This window comes from Lupinus angustifolius, chromosome LG05 (genome assembly GCF_001865875.1).
Source record: "Lupinus angustifolius cultivar Tanjil chromosome LG05, LupAngTanjil_v1.0, whole genome shotgun sequence".
In the NCBI taxonomy this organism is placed as follows: domain Eukaryota; kingdom Viridiplantae; phylum Streptophyta; class Magnoliopsida; order Fabales; family Fabaceae; genus Lupinus; species Lupinus angustifolius.
In genome coordinates, this window is record NC_032013.1 from 7,250,980 (window position 1) to 7,269,632 (window position 18,653).

At 34.0% G+C, this 18,653-nt stretch overlaps 1 pseudogene; it reads left to right on the forward strand.

Moving 5' to 3' along the window:
* On the forward strand, positions 5,006 to 6,646 carry LOC109346958 (annotated as a pseudogene).

The following is an 18,653-nucleotide window of genomic DNA, read 5'->3' on the forward strand; positions in this document are numbered from 1 at the left end:
CGACTAGGCAACTTAAGGAATTCTACACATGCTTATTGCCTACATTATTACATTAAACACAAATAAAGAGTAACATAAGATGCTATATGTTATTCTTCCTTGTGCTCCACGGTTTGAATGAGTTTTGATGAGCCTTAGATTTTGTTCTTCTATTGTTGCACGTGTACATGATGGTATTGAAGTCTTGGACACATTGGATACCTTTCTTACATTGATGCCATATTGATTCCACGGCTAAGCATTGAATCATATGAGTTAACCATGAAATTATTCTTCCATTAAGTCTCTTATGGCTAACATAAATGTTGGCTTTATCACATGATTCCATTTTGAGTAATTCTTCATATTGTCCATGGTTTCTTGGGTCATTGAAGGCTAGAAACCTTGGATTCTATTCACCATTGAAGTTCCCGGCCTTGAGAGTCATAACTTTGAGCCCATGGTCGAAAACATGTCATAATGCCCTCATAAAGTCTCCATGGCCATAATGGAATGTTGATCAATATGGGTTCCTATCTTCAATTGGTCTTCACGGTTAGCATAAATGTAAGCATATGATTCTTGATTCTTCATGGTCAAGAAGTTTGTCAAATGAGTCGTGTGCTAGCTCATGGTCTTGACTTGTAATGGATTACAAGTCATGGATACTCTTCCAAATGTAGCTAAGCTCCACGGTTGGACAAGGCCATTGAGTCACAACGGTCTCAACATAATTAAGAACTCATTTAGTTCACTCATTATTGCAATGCAGCCACATTCCTTCCATCATTTAATTATGATGGTTACACCTTAATGGCTCTTTTACTCATGAATTTACAAGGCAATTTATTGGAAATAAACTAATTAAAATATGCTGAAGATAATCAAATTCAATGTGGAAATGATGTGCCAAAATTGCTCATGGATCCCACGTGACTCATTGGACCAAAATTGGCCAACTTATGGTTGGGCAAAAGTTGCCACGCCCACTTGGCCAGATTGTGTGCCCAACGCCTGGCCTGGTGCTTGGCCACGCCTAGCTGGCCTGTGTGCCACGCCCACACCCAGCCTGGTGCGTCCTGTCTCGGTCAGGACTGGTCCTGCGCCTAGCGTCTGGTTCCATGCGCCCAGCGCCTTGACCAGGTCTGGTCCCTGTGCCTCGGTCAGACTTGGCTTAGTGCCTCGGTCAGGATTTGTCAAACGCCCAACGCTTTGGTGCATACACTCAGCGCCCTGGTGCTCTTGTCCAACATCCTCGTGCATCTGTCCAGGCCATATGGCCCTACTCCTGGTCAACTCGGTCAGAAACTTGGTCTGGCGTGGTGCCTGCATGGCTTGGACAAATTCTTGGCCAAAGTCAGATTTTGGGCTTCTGGTCATCTTAAGACATTTTAAGGACTTAACCCATGAATGTTCGATCACCCCATCTTGGCTCACATCAATGTATGTTCCAGAACCCATAGGAGTGGCGATAGGTTTGCAGTCATCCATTTCAAAACATTTTAGCAGATCCCTACAATATTTAGGCTGATAAACAAAGATGTCATCCTTGAGTTGTTTGATTTGTAGTCCAAAAAAGTAGTTCAACTTTCCCATCATGGACATCTCAAACTCCCCTTGCATCATTTAACCAAACTCACCATACAATAGATCATTAGTAGAACCGAAAATGATATCATCAACATAGATTTGAACAAGTAAAGTATGATGATCTATTTTCTTAATAAATAATATAGTGTTGACCTTTCCTTTAGTAAATACTTTATCAAGTACAAAGTTCATTTGATGATCATACCATGCATGTGGAGCTGGCTTAAAGCGATAAAGAGCTTTTGTTAAGCTTATAGACATGAGAGGGATGCTTGTAGTCTTCAAACCCAAGAGGTTGTTCAACATACAACTCTTCTTGTATATAACCATTTAGAAATGTATTATTTACGTCCATTTGATATAACATAAAATCTAAAGAGCATGCATATGCAAGCAATAACTTAATAGCTTCAAATCTAGCAGTTTAGTTTCATCAAAGTTGATACCTTCTTCCTGGTTGTATCCTTGTGCTTCAAGTCTTGCTTTATTTATTTTAATAATACTATTTTCATCTGATTTATTTCGAAAGATCCAATGTGTTCCTATAACATGTCTATTCTTAGGTCTTGGAACAAGTTCCCAAACTTCGTTTCTCTCAAACTGGTAAAGTTCCTCTTACATAGCAAGAATCCAGTGTTCATCCTTGATTGAATCATCAATCTTGGATGGTTTAAGTTGAGAAACATTGGTGATATCATCCTATTGAACTCTCTTAGCATACTTGCTAAAGGCATTAAACGCCTCATTCTTATGTACCAAGAATAGAGTCCAAGTGTATCTTGAAAAGTCATCTACTATTACAAGAGCATAATAGTTACCACTGAAACTTTTGGTCTGAGAGGGACCAAATAAGTTCATGTGTAGTAACTACAATGGTCTATCAGAAGAAACCATATCCTTTGGTTTAAAAGAAGTTTTTGTTTGTTTACCCTTTTGACAAGCACTACATAGTTTGTCTTTAACAAACTTCATATTAGATAAACCACCAACTAAATGTTTCTTGATCAGTTTAAATATGATCCACATGTATATGAGCAATTCTCCTATGCCATAACCATGCACCATGATCATTAATAGCTAAACATTTAATGGGAAGAGAAGAATCATTTAAAGCAATCATATTAATATTATAATACACCCCCACTTCTCGCCATCCTTATAGAGATATAAAGGATTCCTTCAACTGAGAATACTAGGATAGAACGCCCAACTAAAGGTACTCTGCTAAAGCATTTTTTCTCCAAATATAAGTATATATTAGTTTTTAATAATGAACACTGTAATTATGACTTTTGTTCTCTAGAAGTTTCTGAAATTGATACCAATTATTTTCATTAAGGATAGATGAGTCTTTATTCCACACATTCTCTATATGGGTATTGTAACACTTAAAAAATTCTGATACTTTATTATCTCATATTTTACGTTTTACTTTACTTTTATAGGTCGCTGGTAATAAGTTATTAAATATATTAGTAAGATATTAATCATTGATTGGTTCATCATTTATTAAACTAGTTTTGTTTAAAGGGTCTTTTAGATAATGATGCTTGTATGGAATAATAATATTTATATTAATCAAATCATTAATGAAGTTAATAGGATGACCCATCTGAATAAATACATTGGTATATATATCAGGATCTATTCTAGTGTAAGATGCTATAGTTATAAAATTATCATGAACAATATATATAGGTGGACCTTCCCTCAATAATGATTCTACTACTTTTAAAGCAATGTATGCATCCTTCTGATGAATAAAGTTAGCGCTTGCTGATGATTTATTCTCTTACCAATAAGTTTAGAGTTTTTGGATATCTTACTATCAATGATGCACTTGTCGGGATAAAAAGCCACATGGAACTCGTTGTCACAAAGTTGACTTATACTGAGTAAGTTGTGTTTGAGTTCCTCAACGTATAGAACTCCTTCTATTGTAGTATAAGGTGGCTTCTCGACTCTACCAACTCCAAGTATTCTTCCTTTATTGAGTTTACCATATGTGACGTAGCCTTTTTCCTTCGGAGTAAGGACAAAGAACTTTCCTTTGTCGTTCGTCATATGTTTTGAGCAACCGCTATCCAAATACCATAAATTGCTGGCAGCTCACAAATATTCCTACAAAATAGTTTAAGTAGTATTAGGTACTCAATTCAGTTTTGGTCCTACAGGGTTAACACCTTTCTCTACCCATTGAAAATGTCCTAGGGGTACACCATATTTTCTAACCGTGCAAGTATTATGTGTATGCCCATATTTTTTACAGTAAGTACATATGGGTTGATGCTTTTGTATCCTAGTTTTAGATTTAGAGACATGATGAGTATAGAGAAGGTTTGGAAAAACTGATACCTCTATGATCGGTGGAGTGTCTTTGCATTTTCAGCATGTCATCCAATTTTATACTATTCTTGTTTAGATTATTGAGTTCAAGACTCAAAGTAGAAACTTTATTTTCAAGAGCAATGCAGTTTGGACAACAAGAAGAAGATTGTTTATTTTGGGATGCGTCAATCTCATTCTTTTGTTTAAAACAGATTTTGGTGTGTTTGACGTATTCACTATGAAATTCATTAAAAGCATTTTGTAATTCATAAAATGATGACTTATCTAAAGGTTCAGTTTCACTTACCTCCTCATCATTAGAATGATCTGACGCCATTAGAGAGAGATGAGCTTGCTCTTCATTTTCTAGTTCCAAAGTGGAACTTGATTCATTATCCTCCCATGCAATATAAGCCCGTCTACTGGTCTTCTTTTCAGGATTTTCATTGAATGGATTCTTCTTTAGTGTAGGAAAGTCCATCTTCATGTGACCAGGTTTTCCACATTCAAAATAATTAATGTTTTGATTTGAAGTAGAAACTTTATTGCTCTTGGTGAATCTTCTTAGTTGTTCAACCTTACCACTTTTGTTTCTTTTAAGAAACTTGCTGAACTTCTTCACCAGCATGCTCATATTTTCCATGTCTTCCTTTTCTGAATCATCTTCCAAGGATTAATACACCTCATATTTTGCTTTAAGAGAATTTTTCTTTGTCTTCTTCTCTTGTTATTCATGTTGTTCAAGTTGGCTTAATTCCAACTCGTGTTCTTGCGACTTTCCAAATAGGGTAGCCAATGACATCTTTGATATGCTTTTCTTTTCTGAGATGGCTGTCACCTTGGGTTGTCGTTGTCTTGTGGGTGATCTTAGAACTTTTAATTTCAAGTCCCTATTTGACAATGTCTTACCAAGTGCCATTAGATGATTTGTAAGGTGGGTAAATCTCTTTTGTAGATCTAGTATCTTCTCTCCATGATTCATGTGAAACATTTCATATTTTTGGGAGAGAGTATTAAATCTTGATATTTTTACCTCCTTAGTTCCTTCATGAGTGGTCTCTAGAGTATCTCACATTTCCTTAGCGAAATTTCAATTTGATTTAAAGACATGTCAAAAGTGAAGCGTTTTCAGAATCCATTAAAATCAGCACCTCAATCACAATGTTTTACATGTCCAATAGTAGATCCAACTCATTCTTCACCAGCAATAAATCCTACAAATCCTTGACCATCAGTTCAAGCCCCTTCACAAGCTCTTGTTGTGTCAGCTCCAGAAGTCCCACCAGTACATTCCTTACAAGCTCCTAATGTGTTAGCTCCGGAAGTCCCACCAGTAGATTCCTTACAAGCTCCTGATGTGTCAGCTCCAAAAATCCTAGAAGAAGTTGAAACATTGACGGTTGGACACGAGTCTATACATTATTGGATTCTCAAGGCAATATGTACAAGTGTTATATTTACTTGCACGTGAGCCTATTTGTTTGTGTTTTGTTAATTTTTTGGGGTCTTAATGGACATATTTGATGTTCTATTTTATTGTTATAGACTCAGAAAGAGTTGTCAAGCATATTATGGTCAAAGTTAGATAAGTGAATAACTTACCTATTCGGCTATGCATCATTGTGGATTTTGATGAGCAAGACACATCCTATGGTGATGCACAAGGCCTTCTTGCTGGATTTTTAGGAACATTGGCACCTGATTACAAGTTGTTTCCAATAGATTATGATAAGTGGTCAGGTGGACGTAGTGGTATACCTTCTACTTATTTTACAGAGTGCTTTGATACAACCATAAAGGTATAGTAATTATGCATGTGTAAATTTTTATCTCTATTATTATTTATATTTATAACTAAAATTGATATTGGCAAATTCATGTCACTTTTTCGAAGCCTCACTTTTGTTTTAGGACTAGCGAACGCATTTCAAGATGATATTGTAAACTTAGTCTTAGGAGAAAATGGAGTGCAAGTAGGCAAATATTATGGGATGAGTTCTTTGATCTAGTCAACACTAGAGATGAAATCATAAGAAATGTTCCAATTGGTATAGAGAAAGATCAATGGACTCGTTTTGTTCACTATCGTCTGAGAGCATTAACTATGGTATATAAATTGACATTACTTTGGTTATTTGAATTTTTCTATAGCTATTTTTATTTGATTAGTGTGTGAATGTGTAATTAATTTTTCATAGGAATTTTTTACGAAAAACAAAGAAATTGGAAAGAAGCAAGTAATTCTGTATACTAGTGATTCTAAGCCTAATTCAAGAAGAAGGCGTGAGATGGTAGTGACACTATCATGTTACTTTTCATTTATTTAGACTTTTCACTTATTACTTTCTATTTATTTAGAAAAGCTCAATTTTGAATTAATCTTTCTATAATTTAGATGGTGAATGGGAAGCCACCAGATCCTGTAAACTTATACATTGCCACTCATAAAAGGATGGATGAAGCATTTGTAAATGAAGTGGCAATGATTGTAGTGGTAGGTTCAATCTAATTCAGTAATCTTCTTTGCATGCATTGAATTTTAATCTTCAATTTTTTTACAATTGATAACATTTTTGCATGCATGTAGGAACAAATTCAAGAGGCTTTGACTCAAACCGACATTGATGAATCTGAAGTTTCTCCTCATGATTAAGTTGGTAGAGTGATGGGACCAGATCACTCTAGGAGGGTGCAATCCATGGGCATGAGAGTAGTTCCTATGAATACATATATGAATACTAGACTTTGAGTTTGTGATTTGAGCCATTCTTCATCATTTGTTGCTGCATCTTCATCTTCTAATGATTGGCGAGATAGATGCAAAAATTTGAATCAACATTTAAGTCTTACATCATAATGAAAGAAGGAGGGACCTCTAAAGGATGGGCTAACTTCTTTACACATGTATGCGCAAGTACCATTATATTATTCAGAATATTGTTTATTTGTCTGATTTTTCTGGTTTGAATATAATAAGCTTTTGAAAGTTGTTCTTTTTGGTTAGATAATTGTTTTTTTGTTTATTTTACTTACATGTTTAGGTATATTAATTGGTGGTATTATATTGAAGTAGCAGTGATACTATGAATGATATATTGAAAGTTGCAAGTCATTTTAAAACCAACAACAAGCCACAATAGTAGTACCATCATATCAGATGAACCCCACAAAATAAAGGTGACTTTTTATACATTTGAAGAATAACATGAAGAAGAATAGATAATGGGATAAGTACATAATGGTAATATGAATAATAAAACTCAAACTTAGAGACTAGAGAGAGAAGGGGGATGCATGTGCTAATTTGTTCTTTTCTTTTGAAGGGGCGAAATTGGTTGGCTTAATAAATGAAAAAAAGGTGAATGTGTAGTTGAAGAAGCTACAAGTTGTGGTCTCTGCACATTTTCTGTCAAAACATAATATGACCTCTTAGTAGTAAATGTAGGAGAAAATGAATGGTTGGTTGGTGTGTTTTTTTGTTTGGAAGGGTATCATATAATTCTTCTTTTCTCTACTTTGTTTGGCTTTGGCTTAACCCTCTTCTCTCTCTCTCAAATCTAAATCTTCTTTTTTGTTCTTCTCTCTATTGCTTGTCCCAGATTAGCTAGATTTGCGCAAGCAACCTCTGTCCTCTTATTGCTTCATATTACACCAATGACATAAAACTACTATATCTTTATGAAGTATTATACACTTGTTGCACTTTTAAGATTGTATTTATGGATTACATCATAGTGAACAAAAAAGTGTTGTTGTTAATTTTACTTTCTTAGTTAGTGTATATAATAATGCGATAATTATCATTGTTTTATATATTGTTCCAACTAAATGATTTTATTTTATTATTTCAGGAAAATGGTGATGCAAGTATGCTTGAAACACCTTTGGTGCAAGATGATCATCCAGAGCCATCAAAGTTTAGGATATTTGTTATGTATTTTGTTTTTAAAATGTCATATAAGACTACTTTTAGTTTTTTGAGATTTTATGGTGTATTTGGATTTATAACGAATGATAAATTGTAATTCTTTCAACTTTGTTACGCTACCTTGGTTATTTGCAATGAAATTTTATTATTTCTAAGAACATATGTATTTAGTATTGTATATTTAAATATTCATTATAAATTAATTAAATTAAAGTTGTGAAATAATGAAATTAATTTGCTAAAAACATTTGCATGTCTCCATAATATTTCAAGTAATGGAGGTTGAAAATATCCATAATTAACCTTCTCAAATATTAGAGGTTTAAAGCCTCTATGGTAAACACTACAAAAAACTCCTTAAACAGTGAAGGTTGAAAACCTCCTCAAATAGTGGAGGTTAAAAACCTCCAAAAATAAACCAATGTGAATTTATAGGTACTAAAGGTTTTCTAAAACATCCACAAAACGCTTCTAGTGGTCATAACTATAGCAGTTTTTGAAGCCTATGCTATTTATGTTGTGGAGGTTAAAAATCTCCTCTAAACGCCTCAAATAGTGAATTGTAAAAACCTCCTCTAATGGTAGTAATCTTCTTAAGTGTATTAAACAAGATTTGAAAATCATCTATTTTGCTCATGCCCGAGGAGGTTAGCGAAATGATATCTAGTGAAATCAAGAATATAAAAACAACTTGCATAAACAAATTATTTTGATATTGAAATTTTAAATAAATTTACATCTATATTATCAAACTCTATTCTTCTATGGAATTGTCAATAGCTATTTTTTACTTATCTTGCACTTTATTAATTTGTAAACAACAAAACAAACCAACTATATGTTTCTTCTTCTCAATGATCTAAAACTAAAATATGGCTTACATTTCTATTGAAATTCTTTGTAGAATCTACATATCCCTATACTATATTACAATTGAATCTTGAAAGAGATTTGAGAGTTAATATTGTAAGTGACATATAAATTGTTTTTGTTGAATTGAAACCATTTTTTAAAACACATGCTCTTCAAGCTATTTTTCCCTTCAAAAAATGGTGTCATTGATGGGGAATTGTGTTTATAGAAAAACTAATTATGTTTTTAATCATCAACAAGTGTAAATATGTCAACTATTTTGTAAATAATTTTCGGTTTGTATAACAACTTTGTGCATATCATTTTCGGTTTCTATTCTTATATATACTCTTTATTTTCCTAACTTGATCTTCTTAGTTAGCTTGTATTTGTTTCTTTGTGTATGTCAAACATGATTTTACCTACTCAACTCTTGTTTGATCTTGAGATAGAAAGAACTTTGAAGAAAAACAAGAGCAAAGCAAAGAAGAAATCCTAGTTTTCCAAGAAAAATGGTGAAGAAGCTGAGTCTTCCTAAACCCCTTCAAAATCAATATCAATGGCACAATCAACCAACAATAATGGATATAGAGCCGAGAAGCAAACTGAAGAGGCCACTGAAGGCTTTGTAAACTTTGTTCCTAGGAACATGATTCATATAGGAAGGCCAATTATGACTCAAAGGCCACCTGAGATGAAAATAGGCTCGACACAACTAATATATGCTAATCATTTTGTAGGATGACACCATGAAGACTCATACAATCACCTCACTAAGTTCAATGAAGTAGTGGGCACTATGAGAATAGCTTAATCAGAGGAGGAGACCATCTTTCTGAGGCTCTAACCTTTGATTGTAATAGGAAAAGCCAAAGAATGGATTCTACATCTTCCATAACATGTCCAAGCTTATTGAAACCAAGTGGAAGAGAAATTCATGATAATATACTTTCTCCAAGGGATGTATATGGATCTCAAGACTACCATCTCAACCTTCATCTAATCTATGAGAGAAAGCCTTTGTGAAGCGTAGGATAGATTCAAGTTTATGCTCAGGAAGTACCCTAATCACGAGTTTGATGCTCATACCCAGATCCACATATTTATCAATGGTTTACATCAACAACAGAAGTGGATATTATATGCAACAATTGGGGGTCATTGATTTCAAAGCCACCTCTAGAGGTTATTGACATAATTAAATCTATGGCTCAAAATGACCAGAAGGGTCAATCCAAAGTGGTTCACCAAGCATAGGTTGAATGAATAGTTTGATGAAGTAAAACAAAAGTTAAATAATTTCCCTAAATATCTGAAAGAATTGCAGGAGCACTCTCCAAAGAGACCAGTGTACAAATGTGGTGATGTTGAAGAACAACAAATGGGTCATTGTCAGCCTAGAGAGGACGAAGTCCAATTTGTGAATAATCTCCATGACAAGAATATCATAATAATTACCCAAGGTGGCAGTAATTAGTATCAAAACAGTCAGACTTGGAGATAGGACCAGGGAGCTTCTTCTAACAAGGCACCACCATCATATCAAAGACAAAATCAATATAAATCCAAATTAGGACAAAAATACAAGGTTAGAGGACACATTTAATTAATATATGCAAATGACAATGTCCAACCAGAAAAATAGAAATGCTTTCTTGAGGAACAAGAAGATCTTTAGATAGGATAATTGGCAAATCAATTAACTAAAAACTAAAAGCTGACATTTTCATATAACGTAGAGGCCAATCCAAGGGAGAACTTTAATGTTGTCCTGAATGGAAAGGATATTGATGAATAAAGGGTGGTGGAAAAAGAATGAGAAAGAAAGATGCTTTAACCTATTGATGTAAAAAGAACGTTTGATGGGAGGCAACTTCCATATAAATATATATTTTCTTTCTATCATTTCCCCCCTACGTTTATTTATTTTTTTGAGAAATTTTTTGAATTTTTTAATGAAAAGCTGCTTGGCCCAAAAAGATTTAGTGTCACATAAGTTAAAAAATTATCGGTCACACCCATGACACACGGGCCAAGTTAGGCCGAAAATCATGGGCGAAGCACATCTGGTGCACCCAGGCAGGCCACAAGCAATGGAACCTAGGTAGGCCACAAGCAATGGAACCCAGGTAGGCCACAAGCAATAGAACAAGTGTGATCTTGGTACTTATTCTTGGATCAACACTTGGAACCAAAAGCATCCATGTTGGGTGGCTAATACTCTCGGTTTAGATCATGGTGTAACATTCTTTAGCTCTATGTACTCGTTCTGATTTCTTATTTTAGACTAATCACCTAAAATATGATTTTAATATCCAAAAAATGTTTTGTTAGATAAATCAACAAATAATGTGAAGCTGAGACCAAGGGTTAGATCATTTGTCATATCAAGCATCCGAAATAAGAAACTTGTTTTGAAGGCTATCAAGTGTTGGTTAACAAAGGCTCTAACTTCGCCTAGAAGAGGTGAATAGGTGGTTCAAGTAACAATTAAAATAAATTAGAATACAAAAGATAATCTCAAAACTACTGATTTTAATCAATTTTATGATTGCTTAATCAATTAACATAAAGTTTTAGTTAATGATTAACATATTACTTAATCGATTAATGTGTCTAGTTTTCTTGAAAATGTTTTTGTTCTTGATACATCAAGAAAACAATGATTAATTTGATCTTATATGCACATAAATAGATTAATGAAAGTGATTAACAATGTAGATACACTTATGCAATGATCTCTATATGAATGTAACAAATAAAGTGAAAATATAATAATTGCATATAAGTAAAAGAGTAGGGAAAGAGAGAAGATAACACAATTGATTTATCTTGGCTCGATTGCCAATCCACTACAATATACATTCAGTCCTTCCCTTTTGATCTTGGGAGATATGCTTTACTATGAAGAAATCAAATTTTTATACAAACACTTCTTCTACCAACAATTCTATTGGACCTAGCTTCTAATTATTCCATACCACTTCTAACCAAGTATACCCAAAAAGACCTCTTCTTGGAATTTGACCGCAACCTAGGATTTCTCCTAATTTTTTATCTTCCTCCAAGGTGATGCCTCACACCCCAAAGAGACAAATTTACAAATCGACAGATAAAATATGTACAAAGTTCTTTGCACCTATGATGTGCTAATCCTTAACAAATCATCCTTTGATGAATATAACAATCTCTTATATGATTGTTAATGATTATGAATCACAGAAGGAAAATCTTTGCAAAACACTCAATGTTTTAAAAATATACTCTTTCAAATAATCACAAAACTCTCTCTTTTCACCTGGATGTTTATATCACTCTTTTTTCAGAGAATCACTTTTGAAAGTTCGTGTATTCTTGTGTATCAAGTTTCTGTAAAAATATTATGTGTGCTAGTTGTTTTGCCTATAGGAAAGAATGGTGAAATACCATTCAATTTCAAACTGTTTTCTGTTGGGGATAATCGATAAAATAACTACTTAACCAATTAACGATTCTTTAAAATGTCCAAGATTTCAAAACAAAATTTGATTTAATCGATTAACCGTGTCCTTAATTGATTAGCGGGTTTTCCATTTGCAAAAACTTAATCGATTAACCAATGTTTTAATCGATTAAGGAATTTAGGAAAAGACTTAGTTATTTTTCCATGAACCACTAACATGAATGGTTCATGCATGACACATGATTTTGAAAATGATATAAGTATTAATGCATCAAAATCATGTATGTATGCTAAATGCACCAAAATCATATAATGTATGAAAATATCATATGCATTATGTTCGTACTCTAATTATGTGAGATTATCATAAGGTTCACCCAACTTAGAATTTATCCATTTAAAGCATCTTAGGACCTAAAAATAAAAAGATTACTCTAGCCTTGATGATCCTTTCTTGAAGCTTGAATATGAGTCTATATGTGTTGGGTACCAGTGAGGTAAGAATACACCTAGAGGGGGGTGAATAGGTGTAACAGATCATTGATCCCGCTTTTCTGATATTTGCGTAGAAAACGAAGTTGCTGCAGATAATCCATTATCAATAGGGTTAATCGATTAAGGACAGTTCTGTTAATCGATTATGATCAGTACGTTAATTGATTATACTGGTTGTTTACTCTTTGAAAAACAATTTTCTTGCTTTCTAAAATAGTTATGAATCTAAATCTTTATTATCTTAATATTGATTCGTGATTATCAATAGATTATCAACTGATCTTTACTATCTTAATATTGTCACCTGTCTTACGCCTCGAACATCCATTGTCTAAGTACTAGTGTTGTCCATGAGTTCGAAGGCATACCTGCAAAATAATTTTACTTGCATTGTTTAGGTACCCAAGTTATATTGGGTCCTTTCTTATTAGTAATCAAAGATTCTTGCCTTTTTTACATCCATACATATTTACCACTAGGTACTCCATATTTCCTAATGTAGCATGATATAGATGTATGACCATGTTTACCACAATAAAAACAAGTAGGCATTTTATGATTAGTTATATTATGCATGTAATCTACTTGCCTCCTATATGGTCTTCTATTTTTCTTTGGTTTATAGCCAAGACCTCCATGATTACCTACATATCTAGATGTAGCAAGTAGGTTGTTCAGGTTATAACTACTATATGTGAGCTTTGCCAATTTATCCTTTAAATCACAAATTTCAGCATATAAAATATCACGTTGATCACACATAGGGGGTTCAATTAACTAGAGGGGGGTGAATAGGTGTAGCGGATCACTAATCCCGCTTTTCCAATATTTGGGCATAAAACAAAGATGCTGCAGTTGCTCGATTATCAACATGGTTAATCAATTAAGGACAGTTCTATTAATCGATTATGATCAGTACGTTAATCAATTATACTAGTTGTTTACTCTTTGAAACATAGTTTTCTTTGCTTTGTAAAACAGTGATGAATCTAGATCTGTACTATCTTAATATTGGTTCGTGATTATCAACCAATTCACAACAATTAGCAATTAATCATAGAATGCAAATTAATTCAGAAAGCAAGTAAAGACAAAAACGTAAAGAGATAGGGAAAGAGAGAATGTGCTCGAGGATTTTTATCTTGTTTCGTTTGCGGGTACACTTACAAACTACATCCAGGCTTCCCGGTTGATCTATGAGATTTTTTTCTTCTCTATAAGAAATGTAATTCAGTTACAAACGCACTTCCAATAATCCTAGCATAAACTTCTTTCTTGAAATCTTTGAGCCACCAAGTTTGGTATGACCTCTATCGTGCAATTTGGACCCGGCCGAAACTTTCGCTCGAATCAAGACTCCCTGCCTTGTGAAGACTACTAATTCTCAACTTGTGATGATACCACACACCACGAGAATTATCCTCATTTTACTGAATTTTTTCGAGTTACTTTGCACACAAGATTGTGCGGATAACGACATTGAAATCAACTTTCTATAACCCTTGACAAAATGATCTCACAAACAGCCCTAAGAAATATATGTAGAAATCATGCAAGGTATTTCAACTGAATGAAAATGTTGGCACATTGAAAATACTTTCTCTCTTTTCACTCTTGAAAATGTATGTAAGAAAAACTTCAAAGAATCAACAAGGTAGCTTCTAAAACTTAAGTACAATGATTCTTTGTTTTTCTTTTCTTTCAGTATTTTTCGATCCTTCAATGAAAGTGTGAAAATATTATTTTAAAACCTGATTTGATTATGTTTCAAAATAATAGATTTACTTCACAAGTGACTCAACTGATATTAATCAATTAAATGGAAAGGTAATCGATTAACGGGTTTCTTGAAAACAAAATTTTAGTTATGGCTTAATCGATTAAAAAACTTGCTTAATCGATTAATGTGCAGAAATTCTGGGAGGTTAGCTTACGTAACTCTATTTAATCCATTATGACTTTCCTTAATCGATTAACAGATTTGACCAGGACTTAATCAATTACCAAGTGGGTTAACCGATTAATATTGTTTTAGAAATGGTTTTTCTAGCTATATGGTAAACACCCTATATAATGAATGATCATGCAACATGATTTTAGAAATGATTAAAACCTTTTATGGACAAAATCATGTATGCTTAATGCAAATGCATGAGTGTTACTTATAATATATATCTATGTAGATTTATGCATCATCCTATATGATTTTCATTTTAGACTTTTTGTGAGACACTTCCATCTCGGGTTTACCTAACCTAAGACTCTATACTAGGCAATCATCTTAGGACTATAGAATGTAAAAATAAATCCTAGATTCTATGACGTTGACCTTGAGTTCTTGCTATGTTGTTTGTTAAGATGTCCAAGTCCTCAAGCTTCCATATAAGACCTTGTCTTCATCGAAACTTCGTAGGTCGGTTATAATGACATCCTTTGACTATTTGCCATTTCAATCTCCCCGTTTTTGATGATGACAACCACTAAAACAATTCCTTTGTTTGATTTCTTGAAGCTGGACAAGATATGTTTGCAAATGGTTGAATCAGAATGCGCTGCTCCCCCTCAAACCATGTAAGAGGTAATGCTAGGCTAGCAACATGATTACTTGCGGAAGCTCACTTCAACATGCAAAACAACTCAAACAACACCTTTCTCCCCCTTTTGGCATGATCAAAAAGCTATTGTAGATTATGATATTAAAAGCCAAAAGCAAGGTAAGATATACACATTTTACTGGTCTTAATCGATTAATTAATCAAGGAAAGCCGATTAAGCATCCTAAAAATTAATTGAACATGTGCAAAAAGTTTAGCATTAATCGATTATTATATGGAGATAATCGATTATTTAGTAATAAATCATATTATGACATAATTGATTGCACGATTTATCTATTCGTGTAAGTTTAACATGAATGTCATAGAATGATCAATGATAATGATAAGGCAATATTCAGAGCAAAATAATTATTCAACATTAGATATACACATGTAGATAAAATCAAAGGATCACACAATGATTGAAAACGTAATCCAAATTAGCAACAAAGTTTTACCAACCATAAGAGTTAGTGCAAATGAGTACATAAGAGTTCAACAGAAAGAACATCAAAATACAACCAAACTATAATCAACACTAGAAGATAATCTCCAAAGTATAACACACACACACCCTAGACACACCAGACAATCCTATCTAGGCTAATCTTGTGGAGGTGGTGGTTGGGATGAGCCATGTGTAGCACGCACAATGAAAATGATGCATTCCAGATCTTCGGATAGTCTCTACTGCTGCTACTGCTGAAATTCAGCGGCCATGGAATCCCTCATACTCTGAAAATGTCCATCAATACATGCATTGAGGCGCTGTTCCATGGCATCCAGCTAAGCAAGCCCAAACAATGGTTCTTGAGGCTCAGCAAATGCCTCGGTAGTTTGTTGCTCAGGGATAGGCTCACTAGGATTTGCAACATTATCTTCATTTGGCTTATCCTCGTTCACTCTGACATTATGATCTTCTTGATATTTCCATTCATTACCATATTTTAAATGCCCATTTTGTGAATCAGATTATCACCAATAAGATTCTCTCGGGAGTTTGTCATGATAGTGTCCACATGTGATGTCTCATTCTCGTAATAGTCAATGACACGAGAGAAGAATATCCCATATGCGAGCAGTCTCGATGAAGATGAATCTATGCCCTGCATAACTTTCAGAATCTCTGAACGCTAGTTCACCGCAATGCCTTCCCGTATGGTGAACATAAGCTTCAGATCATTGATGGTGGGTTGAGCGTGGTTGATATTCCTCTGAACTAGTATATATGCAATCAGATAGTGTAAGAGTCAGTTTTCTATAGACAATGACCATGCTTTGGTCAATTCCCCTTGCACAAATAAGTGAGGCACTCTTAGGCAAGACTTGTACATTTCAATAGCATCAAATGAGTCCAATGAATCATTGTTATAGTCACATAGCCTCGATCCATCACTATTAAGACCTCCAACATCCAAAAACAACTCTTCATCCAGAATAATCATCTTCCCCATTACCATTGAAGAAGACACCTCATCTTTATATCTAAAGTTGCTATATAATTCCCTAATGAGCAAAGGATAAAGTTTACCTTTCAATTCCAAGAATTTATTTGCTCATTGGGTCTCTAACTCATGTGGGAATTGGAAACCTTGTGAAACCAACCATTCTACATCCGCATGCCAGATGTAAGTTTGTTTTCGGCCTTAAAACATGGCCAATCTAGCTTCCTGGAGAATGGGAGAGTAGTCAAGGTCTCCATGGTTCTTTCGTCGACCTTAAGCCGGGGAAGATCCTTTTTCTCCGCCTCTCACACGTTTGGCGTCGTGCTTCACTCTCATACTTCTTGGTTCACTCATCTTCGTAGGTATAACACTAATTTAATCAATTTGATAATCGATTTTCCAAATTGAGGTTTTAGGGTTTTGAAAGAGGGAAAATGGTGAGGATTCAGATTTGTAGTGATTGAGTGTTATAGAGAGATAGAACTACGAGATAGTATTTGAAATTTCTATTGATTTCTATACGAGCACTCAATTTAGGGGATTGAATTAGAAGGGGGGAAGCAAAAAGGGTTAGGGTTCTAAGTGAAGAATGACCCAAAATGTCACTTGAATCTGATATAGCACTGCCATTAATCGATTATCTACAGAAGTTAATCGATTAACCAACTTAAAGTTTTCAAAATTTTGAAATTTAGGAGCCTAGGTATTTGATTGAATTTGACGATAATCGATTAATCAGGTAATAATTTTCAGATTTTCAAAAATATTTAGCCCATGTGATCGATTAAAATGAGTATTAATCGATTAAAACACAAGATGAAAAATTATTTTGGCTACTGGAACTTAAAATAATCGATTAAGGCACAAAACAATCGATTATTGACAGAGCTTAACACAAACTTTAGTGCATTTTAAAGATTTCTAGAGTATGCTTAGAGTGTTATTGCTAAGACACAAACCTAAAGGATTTTGACACACTAAGAGGACATAAAAACATTTGTGAAGATAATCTAAACAAGGAAGCATGCATTCATAACATATATCATTCATAAAAATATAATCAAGATCAAGGAAAGGCACATAATTACCTTAAGCAAATTAGTTTAGATATTTGTCATCAAATATGTCAAGTTCTCTGCATAACACAAAGAATGTATCTGGTGGAAGGGGCTTGGTGAGAATATCTGCTAATTGCTTCGAGGTTTCAACAAATTCAAGTATGTACTCACCTTTTTGTAAATGATCTCTAAAAAAGTGATGTCTAATCTCTATATGCTTAGTTCTAGAATGCAGAATATGGTTCTTCGATAGATTTATGGCACTAATGTTATCGCATTTTATAGGAATTTTTACTTGTTTTAAGCCAAAGTTTGATAGTTGCTTCTTCATCCATAGAATTTGAGCGCAACACACACTTGTGACAATATATTCCGCTTCAGCGGTAGACAAAGCAACACAAACTTGCTTCTTACTATGCCATGATACTAGGGAGTTTCCCAAAAGGTGGCAAGTCCCTCTAGTACTTTTCCGGTCTAACTTGCATCCCGCAAAGTTAGAATCGGAATATCCTATTAAGAACAACGAAACATTCTTAGGATACCATAAACCCATAGATATTGTTCCTTTAAGATATTTCATAATACATTTTACAAAACTAAAATGAGATTCCTTAGGTGATGCTTAATATCTTGCACACATACATATACTAAACACTATATCGGGACGACTAGCAGTTAGATACAATAAAGAACAAATTATGCCACAATATCTTGTTACCTCAATTGCTTTACCTATTTCGTCTTTGTCGAGATAGCAGGATGATGCCATAGGTGTTGTTGCTTCTTTACACTTATCCATCTCCAATCTTTGCAATAGTTCCTTGCAATATTTTGTTGGGTGAATGAATATCTCGCTGCTCATTTGTTTTATTTGTAGTCCTAGAAAGAATGTCAGCTCACTCATTATCGACATTTCAAACTCCCCTTTTATAAGATCAG